The following is an 11,102-nucleotide window of genomic DNA, read 5'->3' as shown; positions in this document are numbered from 1 at the left end:
ATAATAATAATAATAATAATAATAATAATAGACATACATTGTAATATTTATTTAACAATGAATATCAATGAATCAATTATATCAATACTGCAATTGTAGAAACACTCTGTTACAAGTACAAGTCTGGTAATGAAAATGTACTTGAGTAAAAGTACAAAAGTATCGGCATCAAAATATAGTTAAAGTGTGGTAGATTGTTGATAGTATTACATTCTTCTCAGTTAGTAAAGTATGTTTACAAATGGCAGTGGATATGAATGAATATATTAATCTATTATTTGAATAGCTTGAATGCACAACATGGTACGTATGTCTATACATATGAAACACAATGTTATACATTATACCAGGGATCTTCAACAGGGGGTCCGGGACCCCTAGGGGGTCCTCAGAGTTACTACAGGGGTCCGCCAAATCTTTGTGTGATATGATTTTTCTTCTTTTATATTAACCACTTGAACCCTAGCATCCCTTTTCTGAGGAGAACTTTAGCCAAAAATAGCAGATCTACAAGCTCACAACGCCTCGCAGTGCGAGGCGTTGTGAGCTTGTAGATCGGCTATTTTTGGCAAAGAGTTATAGGTGTAGAGGGAGAAAAGAGCAGCAAAAGTATATCTGAAACACCATTCTATACAATATAGAGGGGGTCCCTGCTTCATCTCTCTCTCTCAGCTAGGGGGTCCTTGGCCTGAAAACGTTGAAGACCCCTGCATTATACAATATATGCTGTACCACCCCCCAACGGGGGTCCCTGGCCTGAAAACGTTTAAGACCCCTATGACTGCCACATTTCTGTGCCCTTGTATTAGGTGTTACAGTGAATAATAAATCTACAGAATGAATATATGCTTCCAAAAAAGATGCACACCTTAAAGGATTTGTCTCTCAATGATCAAGTTATTTGAAACTTGTCCGCCATCTTATCATATAATGTAATCATCCAACTATATTACATCTATGGTCTTGTATAAGATCATCCTGAACATTCCTCAAAGCCCCTTTGTTTAACTCATCACCCTATATCGGTTACATTCATCAAACAGGTGGTATACCTAGTTTGTGTAATCTGAATCAGAACAGAAAGTCAAGACTAGTGTATAAATTATGTTAACACACATTGTTAGCACACAATCACACACAAACCTGAAAATAAGTATATTTAAAACCAAATCTTATCAGATGGGGGTCTGTGGACAAATACATGTTAATCTGCGGGTCCTTTTGTCGAAGCAGAAGCAGTACTCCCTGTCATCGTCGAGAAGGTGAAGGTGGAAAACGAAGAAGACTACGTCCTCACACTCTATGGGAAATGAAATCACTGAGTCTGAAGGGACAGCAGTTAAATAAATAATCTTTATTTATATTTCTAATTAAAGTTACAATTGTGTCCTTTCACCAGACTCCCATGAACTACCAAAACACAAAGTACAAAGTAACCAATAACAAAAATCATACCAAACATCAAAAACACTTACAATCAGCCCATCGTAACTGAAATAAAGAAAGTACAAATAGTCAAGGGAACCAATAAACTCTTGTGCTCTGCTGGGGTGCTGGGGGGGAATAGCCGAGAGCTGGCTACAGCTCCTCTTTATAGTGTCAGGCTCTAATCACACATGAGCTGAGAAGGGGAGTGACAGGTGTCTAGCCAAGACCAGGTCAGCATAGACACTAGGACAAATAATCATTAGTGAACACATAAGCATAGAAAGACTGTAGACTGAGGTGTTAATATTTGGAATTAACATATGCTTTATCGAGAGTGAGAGCTACTGTGATACTTCTTAGCTGTTGAATTTGAATCACTGTGCTGGGACGTGCATGACAGATTTCAGTGAAGGCCTCACCCGAGTAGTGCCATTTTTTAAACTTTAGTAACTTTAACCTGGTTACTGTACTTAGGAACTATAATGTATAACAGAGAACAGGAAAACAGTTACTTTAATGCGTTAGTTTAATCCCATGTTTCTCACAGCAGCATAAAGTCTGTCAAGTGCATAAGTCTCACTTTGGTCTGTCGCTAGACAACATGATTCACTGCAGTGTAGACTACATGTTGTCTTAGCTTGGCTTACTTAACTATTGTTTGTTTTACAGGTCAATCCTCATGTCATTTGTGCTCATATACGCATTGCTGAATGTTGTAATTAAAATGATCTGAAATTAGTGTCATTAGTAAATGAGCACCTTCTTAAATGTGCTAGCTTGACTCTGCATTATTCTCAATGTAGGGTCCAGCCACTGGAAGCAAAAATGCCAGGAAGGTGCTGGCTGTGGATGAAACGGCCTTCAGGTAGTGGTGCGAAAGACAGAGTCGGGTATTGTAAAACAAAATATCTTTATTTATTTTTTTAATTAACAGTTGCTTTATCGAGAGTGAGAGCTACTGTTGAGTGAGTTTTTAGCTGTTGAATTTGAATCACTCCATCAATAAGAGAAATTGTTCCTCTATGTCTAATATCAGGGATATTTCTTGCTTACAAACTGATGGTCTTCAAGATACACCACAACATTGGGATCCCCCTGTATTTGTCAAAATACTTCCAAAATGTTAATCAAGTCCATGATCATAACACCAGAGGCAGCTCCACAAACCATGTTCAACCCAGATTTGGCACAACAAAGGGAATGAACTCGTTCTCATGCTATTCATCTAAAATGTGGAATGCCCTACCAAAAGGAGTAAAGGAGTGTAAAACCCTACTCACTTTCAAAAATGCCCTAAAGATACACCTTCAGGAGGCGGCAATTCAAAAATGGCCCCTGTCCAAGTCCTAACCTACCCCATGTCCTAACCTAACCTACCCCCTCCCCCCCCTCTCTCTCTCTTCTTTTGTACATATTTTTCACCCTTCATACCAGTAACCTGTACTGATTGTATGACATTCTGTATAGTAGTGTGTATATCTGTCTGTCTCTTATACTGTATGTCATCATGATTTGTGTGCATGGGGATCTCATCTTAAACAAGCTAAGTGCTTAATGAGCTATCCAGTTTAGTAGACCTTGTATTGCGAATTTGTACTTCCATGTACTGTTATGTACTGTCATGTACTGTTCTCATGTCTTACTAAATAAAGTACATCAATCAATCAATCAATGGCTGTGCAATGCAACTTAAACCATAAGGAATGCAGTAGCACTAAGATTGTATTTTCAGTTTTTCACAGCAGCATAAAGTATGTCAAGTGCCAATATCATTTATTTTCCTTGCTTACAAACTGATGGTGCAATTAGGGCAACAATGCAACTTAAACCATAAGGCATGCAGGGGAGGCATGCGTTAATCCGACAGACCTTTTCTCCGACTATGTGGCATCCGCGTGCGGTTAGGGTTAGGGTGCGGGTTTGGTTCGGGTTTACTGTTTAATGTCGGAGCTGCGCTGTCGGAGGAATGCGCTGTCGGACTAACGTATTGCACCCGGCATGCAGTAGGCCTAAGATTGTATTTTCAGTTTTTTCACAGCAGCATTAAGTCTGTCAAGTGCTTAAGTATGCACTATAATCCTGCTTCACCTGTTTTTCACTCCAGAATGTTTGTTCTCAAAGCTTAAACTTGATCTGCGAATGATTTGTGAAATGTCTCAGTTCCAGAACTGAGCCGTCCGAACTGCAGTCCCTGAGGCAGCATGTGGGCGACCTTCTAGAATGTTTAAGGAAATAGGTAGCTGATATATTGCACTTTTACCTTAGCGCTAGGTATGCTCTTGGTTGCTTGTTATTGCAGAAAATGCACTTATAACCTCTGGTGATTAGTAGCTTTCGTTCCCTACCTTTGTTGATTGCACTTATTGTAAGTCGCTTTGGATAAAAGCGTCTGCTAAATGACTGTAATGTAATGTAATGTAATGTAAATAGATGGAGCTCAAGGCCTGCAAGAGGTCACACAGAAAATTCAAGGTGTAGTGTCTGCTACCCAGGAGCTGGTGGAACCACAGGCACCGGTTGCCAAACAGGCATTTGCCTGCCTACTCTGCAGAGGTATTGTTTCCATTTTGCATCGGTAACACAGTAATAATCCAATATAGTATTTGAATTAGTGTTGTGACAACTGGCTTGAACGGTTAAAATATATTGACTGTATATAAAATTTTGACGTAAAAGAAAAAAATATGGATTGAGAGACAAGTAAATAAAATGTTAAGACTTTGCTTTTCAGGAAATAAAACAAAGAGAATCAAAAATCATTCAACAAATATGAATGGAGTCAGCTATCCATACTAGCATAGATAAATGTCTGATTTTCAATCAAATCAAACCATTTTTATCAAACCAAAATTGTATCTATTGATGACATCATGTCACAAGACGGACATTTGTCCACCTTGACTAGTCCTGTATTTCATGACTGCTAACATTAATGCCATAACATGTTTACAAACCACCTCAGCACACTGCTCTTTAACACACTGCCACTACAAATGTTTCACATGCTATCACGCCTTCACATACCAACAATGTAATGTCATCTCATGCCAAGGCAGTACATCATTCAATACAACTTCTTCACACACAAAACTATACTAAGGAGCCGTTGCGCACCACAACTGCCACCATGTCTCCATCTAACTGAATCACAACAACGCCATACACACCCATCACCTCACACGCTGTCTGTGGCCCCACTTACTACACGTGTGTTTCTAAGCACACGCCGACACTTCTTCCTTCACTCTAGCACTCAGTTCCATTCCTCTCTTCCCACTCTCTATGTTCTAATTCATCTCTTCACTCTTTGCCTCACTGCCTGTTATGTTGTCTTGGACCCATTACTTTCAAGACATTGTTTTCTTCGGCCCTCTTTTACGTTGTCAATCCTATTGTGCCTTTTGCTGCTTCTCGCTGGCCACAGCACTTTGCACAGCATGTCTATGAGGAACGCAGCTGTATTGTACACACCGTTATTACATTTTCATTTGCCCTCACAAGGTGTCACACCACACTTACACTGCCTCACAATGTTCCCTACTTCACAGTTTACCTACAACCACCCCACTCCTGCTTGGGACCGTCACATTGTCTGGCAGTCATGAAAAGGAAAAGGCCTGCATTGGCTAGACGACGCAAGCGGCCACACTTGCCACACACATCAGGTAATGCAGTACTTCCATTTCACCACCTTCTCTGTACGTCTCTTTCACTATGCAGTCCCCTCCATTGCATGTCCTTAGCTCTTCCCTTGCGCATAGCATTACACATCATGCCACAGCCACTATGCATACATATGTGTGTGTGTCACCACACATGCAGTCAATCCTATTCAACACCTATTAACATGCATACCTCACTTCTCAGCTGACAAGCACAACATCACTCCACCAGCCCTACCTCCCACACCTTCACCGCAGCAGCCTGACAGCCAAGGTAATGACTTCTGTTGTCCTCATCCCTTCCATGCAGTCTTTCCACTCTACATTATTTCCCACCTATAATCTCTCATCACCAACATATGCTCTGCTTTCATCCAATGTGTACCTCATATACTGTACATGCCACATCACTTCTCAGATGCCGGTCATGATGCCACACCACAACGCCAGCTTCACACCCCTTCATTGCAGCTGCCTGACAGCCAAGGTAGACTTTACTGCATTCCCAAACTTCCAGCCATTCTCTTCGCAAAAGCATATGTACAACCTTTTCCCTCACATCACCAACATGCACACAGAGGAACACTGCCAGTCTGTGTGTCTGTCTATGTGCGTGACCCTTTATCGTCTGCAACACGCAGCCGTCCTTGCAATAATCACATCCACATGCCATTACTGCTCATTCCACTACCTCATCTCTAACTATCTTCACTTCCCAGCTCAAATCCTCGCAAAGGACACACACCCGCACGACCAGCAACAGCCGCCAGACACACGGACACGCACATTCACCCAGCCCCATGCCACAGGTGATGACTCATGCTATTACATTGACCTCCAACACATTCTCTTCACTTCAGGGACCTCTTTATTTCACATCCTCACCACATCACCCTCACCTACTTCTCTTCCACAGTACACCTACCGTGTCAAAAACACATTGCTCATTGATGCCTTTACTTGCCTTTCCAATGCAACAAATATATCCACCTCAACTGTCTTCCATTATTAGGTGCAGACCACCAACCCAATCGCCTCAGCACACACCTGCCTACTGGCACAGAACAACAACACCATCAACACAGTCACCACACACCGGAGCACGCTGCAGACACAGCAGGCCCTTCCTTGCAGCTGCCTCACGAGCAAGGTACTGCCTAATGCAATTCTCATTACTTCCACTCATGCAGTCCACTGTCATCCATGTACTACCTACTCTTTCACATCACCACCATGCACACACAACTACAGCCTGTGTGTGTGTGTGTGTGTGTGTGTGTGTGTGTGTGTGTGTGTGTGTCTGTCTGTGTGGCAGTGTCTGTGTGTGTGTGTGTGTGTGTGTGTGTGTGTGTGTGTGTGTGTGTGTGTGTGTGTGTGTGTCTGTGTCTGAGTGTCTGTGTTTCACTCTATTGTCTGCACGACACAGACGTCCTTGCGCACATCTGTTGTCCTCAGGTGGACGTCCTCTGCTGTTGCATTGGCCTTCACATCACACCCCTCGCCACACTCTTTGCCCTCATTGCCTTTCACCTTCACATTGCTTCACCTCCACAAACAGCACCACACACTATATACACCGCAACATACATGTGTGTGCAATTCTTTCAGTCTCCACCCCACATTCCTATGTACATCTTCACACTGAACACTAGCTACCTAGTACACCAGCCCCCAATATCTATCACTTACATCACACAGACTGCCTTACTGCCAATTCACGCACCTCTCATCCACACTGCATAATTGCTCCTCACACTACTTCATAGCCAACTGTCTTCACTTCTCAGCTCAACTCCTCGCAAAGAACACACGCTGCCAGCAGCACCAACCACAGCCCAACACACCGAGACGCTCCTTGAGACTTTTGCGCCAGGCTGCAGCCACAGCACAACCTTCCTTGCAGCTGTCTCCCAAACAAGGTAATGACTTATGCTCTTCTCCACTCTTGCACACATTCTCTCCACTGCACTGTCATACACCCTATACTCACACACCACATACATGCACACAGTCTGGGTATGTGTCTCCCTGTGCATTGCGTGTGTGTGTGTGTGTGCATGTTCTGTCTGCAACACACAGCCCTATTTGCCCTTATCTCTGCTCCTCAGTTGCCCCTCCTCTGCACTTCCATGCACTTCACATTCCACATGACAGCAGAGTCATTTCACACATGCCCTATAACTAATACACTGCTTCCCCCTCAGCAAAAAGCACACCACACTACATACACACCAACATGCAACGCCTGCATGTACTACTCTCTCCACCCACACCCCTATCTACATTTGCCTGCCCAGCTGCACATACCACCAACACCACAGCACATCATTTCTCCCATCTCTCCCAAACACACTGCACATTATTTCTCACATCTCTCCCAAAGACAGCATTACCGTTCATGACCACACCTCACATGCATATAGCCGTACTGTGTTTTTTTCCCCCTCACATCCAACTATCTTTACTTCTCAGCTCGACTCCTCGCAAAGAAGACACACAGGCGGGAACAGCAAAGCCAGGCACAGAGACGTAGACGCTCATTGCGACAAGCTGCGGCCACTGGTGAGTTATGCATGCATTCACATTCATCGTCAAACACTATGCATCCACTACACTGACATGCCAATTCACAACCTCACCACTAAAAAAACGCCACTCTCATTCTCCTCCATACAACACCTGGCCCCTTCATGCCTTCATTTCACATTCCACTTATTAATCTAACTCTACTGTCTTTCCTTCTCAGCTGCACACCAGGAACACACACGCCAGACACCGGCCCAGGCCACTGACATGGAAGCACAACACAGCCAACAAAGGCCACACCGACCACGCAACTCAACTACCCGCAAACAGCCACAAAGACAACCACCCCGGCCTCATCTCAAACCTGCAACTAAGACTTTGCACATTCTCAATGGCAACCTACAAATCCCTTAACTCACACGCACAGCTGACACTATTGGCACAATCAGCATCAAGTGTGTCAAATGTGGCGCATATAAATTCAAGAAGGAGACAAGCAGTCTCTGCTGCTTACAGGGCAAGGTACGCCTTCCAGCCTTCCCAACGCCCCCACAGCCCATCAATGATCTGTGGTTTGCCGACACCCCTGAGGCCAAACTCTTTCGCACACACAGTCGTGTCTTCATAACGCTGTCTGCCTCGCCAGCCTAGCAGTACATGAGCGCAGATTCACTCACTACTCCCCCACTGTCATCTTCCAGGGCAGGGTCGTCCAGCGCATGGGCCCACTCCAGGCACAGGCAGGTGCCCAGCCTGTCTTTGCACAACGCCCTCATCCATGAAATGAAATAAAACAAACCATGTAAGGGTAAATACAACATTATGAACATAAAGATAAAATAAATCACATAAGGGGAAATACAACACTATGAACAAAGAATTAAACAAACCATGTAAGGGTAACAACACAATGAACATAAATAAAAAAACATAAAACCATAAAGGGTAAATACAACACTATGAACATAAATAAAACAGACCATATAAAATGGTAAATACAACACTATGAGTAGGGCACTGCAGGGAATTGAACCCCATCCCAGTAAACCAGGAGAACCACACCAGAGCCTTTGTTTTTATGTTGTTATTTACAAATCACATGGTAACATTCACTCATTTACATTTCAACAGTAAAGTCACTTCACAATTTTCAATGTAGATATTCATCTATACTCTTTGTCCAGAGTGACTCACAATAAACAAGGTAAACACATACATAGAATGCAGAGACAGTGCAGTGTCTCAGTAAACTAGGATCACAGGTAAACCAAAACCTAGCATCAGTCTAAACGGTATAATAAATTAATAATCTGTACATAGAAACTATAGGATGCCAGGTCAACAAATGAACCCAGCATCTGAGGTATTTTTTTACTTTACTGGAGTATTTCCAATTTTCAGTACTTTTACTTATACTCCACCACACCTCAGAGGCAAATATTGTACTTTTACTCCACTACAAGTATTTGAAACCTTTAGTTACTTTGTAGATTTTGATTATTACTACAAAACATACAAACATTAACCCTATTTAAACTTTGGCCATTTGAAAATAGCAGATCTACAAGCTCAAAATGCATCTAAGTGCTACAGGATGAGGTGGAGTCTGAAGATGAGTCTCTTCACATTACAACAATGATGAGCTACGCTGTTGGTCACAGAATTCCTGAAGCAGCACAGCTGTACAGTTACAGATAATGAGCCTATTGAGATCAGATACGGTAATGTTTAGTGATATAGCGCCTTTATATATAAAAAAAAAAAGAAGAAAGCAATAAATAAACAAATAAATACAATTTTAAAAAAAACATCACATTCAAATACAGTGAATGGAACTTAAAACAAAACATACATTACAACTGAAATATTTTTTTGTGCAAATATAACATAATTTCCAATGATATTATCCATCAAACACTAATGCTATTATGTAATTTTGACAAGCCATAAAGTCATGACGACCAAGAAGAAAACAGGAAAACAATAACCCAAAATACATGTCAATAATTAACATTACAACAATAAAAAAGGAGAAAAACTAAAACAAAATACAGATAAGATACAATAAACTAACAGATATTCAAATTAATATTTGCACACAAAAAAACTCTTGCTGACCTCCCTCATCTATCCCGTCACAGAGACAGAGATTAAGAAAATATATTTGCATTTTATTTTGTCATGCTCATAAAGTGCTCCAAGAGCTAAGTGAAAAGTGCAGCAGCAAACTTTTGGGTCAAAGGACCATCGTCAGTGCCTCGACTACTGACCGCTTTGGGTACTTTATTAACAGTTTGCCAATAGTACAGTGGTACTGGTATGATTTTACAACAATGAATGTCAACTCAGACTCACTCATGACTTTACCGACCACGACCACGACCACCACCAGCAGCGGAGCTGGCTGTGCTATCCTCCGCTTCCTCCTCCTCCTCCTCCTCCTCCTCACTCTGACTGTGCTGTTCGCCTCGGCGGGTTTGAAGAAATTTAGTTTCTGCTGGGTGAATCTCTTCTTTGCTGAAGGTGCTGGTGGCTTCATCTTGCTATTAGTGCAGTAAAGGCAAGCCTCTCTCTCTTAGTTTGTGAACTTTGTGTCAATTTACCTGCTAGGTGAAGACTGTCTAGAGCCGGCAAAACGTAAACAAATGGGAGCGCGCTGCAAGTACGAGCGGCTGCGCGTTGACTGCGAGTATGAGCGCGTGCACCCCCCCCCCCCCTCATACTCGCGCGCGGCGCCCCCCCCCCACCAATGAGTGGATCTCCGAGTTAGACAGCTAGTAGCTACTGTAATGGTTATGGTACTGTAAATCCGGGCACCCACCACTACTGATTTTGAAAAAAATAAAAAAATAAAAATAAAAAAAATATATATATATATATATATTTTTTTTTTGGGACCAGCACCCAGTGGGTGCTCCTCATTTCAGGTGGGTGCTTCAGCCCCGAAGCACCCACGGTATCGGCGCCCTTGATAAGACGAGACGCAAATCAAATTACGCAAAATGAAACGAGACATAAGTCCACATCACATACTACACTACACTACACCAGACATACACTATGGTCATATGTGATGTGGACTGACGTAATGTAGCTTTAACCGCAAATGATTAGATCTGATGATATAGCACTGACGATGGTCCTATGACCTAAATGTTTGCTGCTGCACTTTTCACTTTGATCCCTTGGAGCACTTTATGATCATGAAACAAATACAATAAAAATAGCTTTTCTTTGTCTCCGTCTAAGGAGTTTGTGGAGGGAGTCTTTTTTTCCTGCCAGTTTTGCTTTGTTTTTGAGACCAGCTATACAGTCAGTAAATATTCCTCTTTTTCCTTTTAGCTTCCTACAATAAAAAGAAAGAAAGAAATGTACAGAAATAAAACGTTATTTTTCAAAGGAACCTCATATATTTAAGGAAACACATGGAACCAAATGGACCCTTGTCCACTGTTTCCCAAGTTATGGGTCGGGACTCAATAATGG

The sequence above is a fragment of the Gymnoscopelus microlampas genome (assembly GCF_963454915.1).
Source record: "Gymnoscopelus microlampas genome assembly, chromosome: 2".
Lineage (NCBI taxonomy): Eukaryota > Metazoa > Chordata > Actinopteri > Myctophiformes > Myctophidae > Gymnoscopelus > Gymnoscopelus microlampas.
This window is presented reverse-complemented; position numbering follows the sequence as displayed.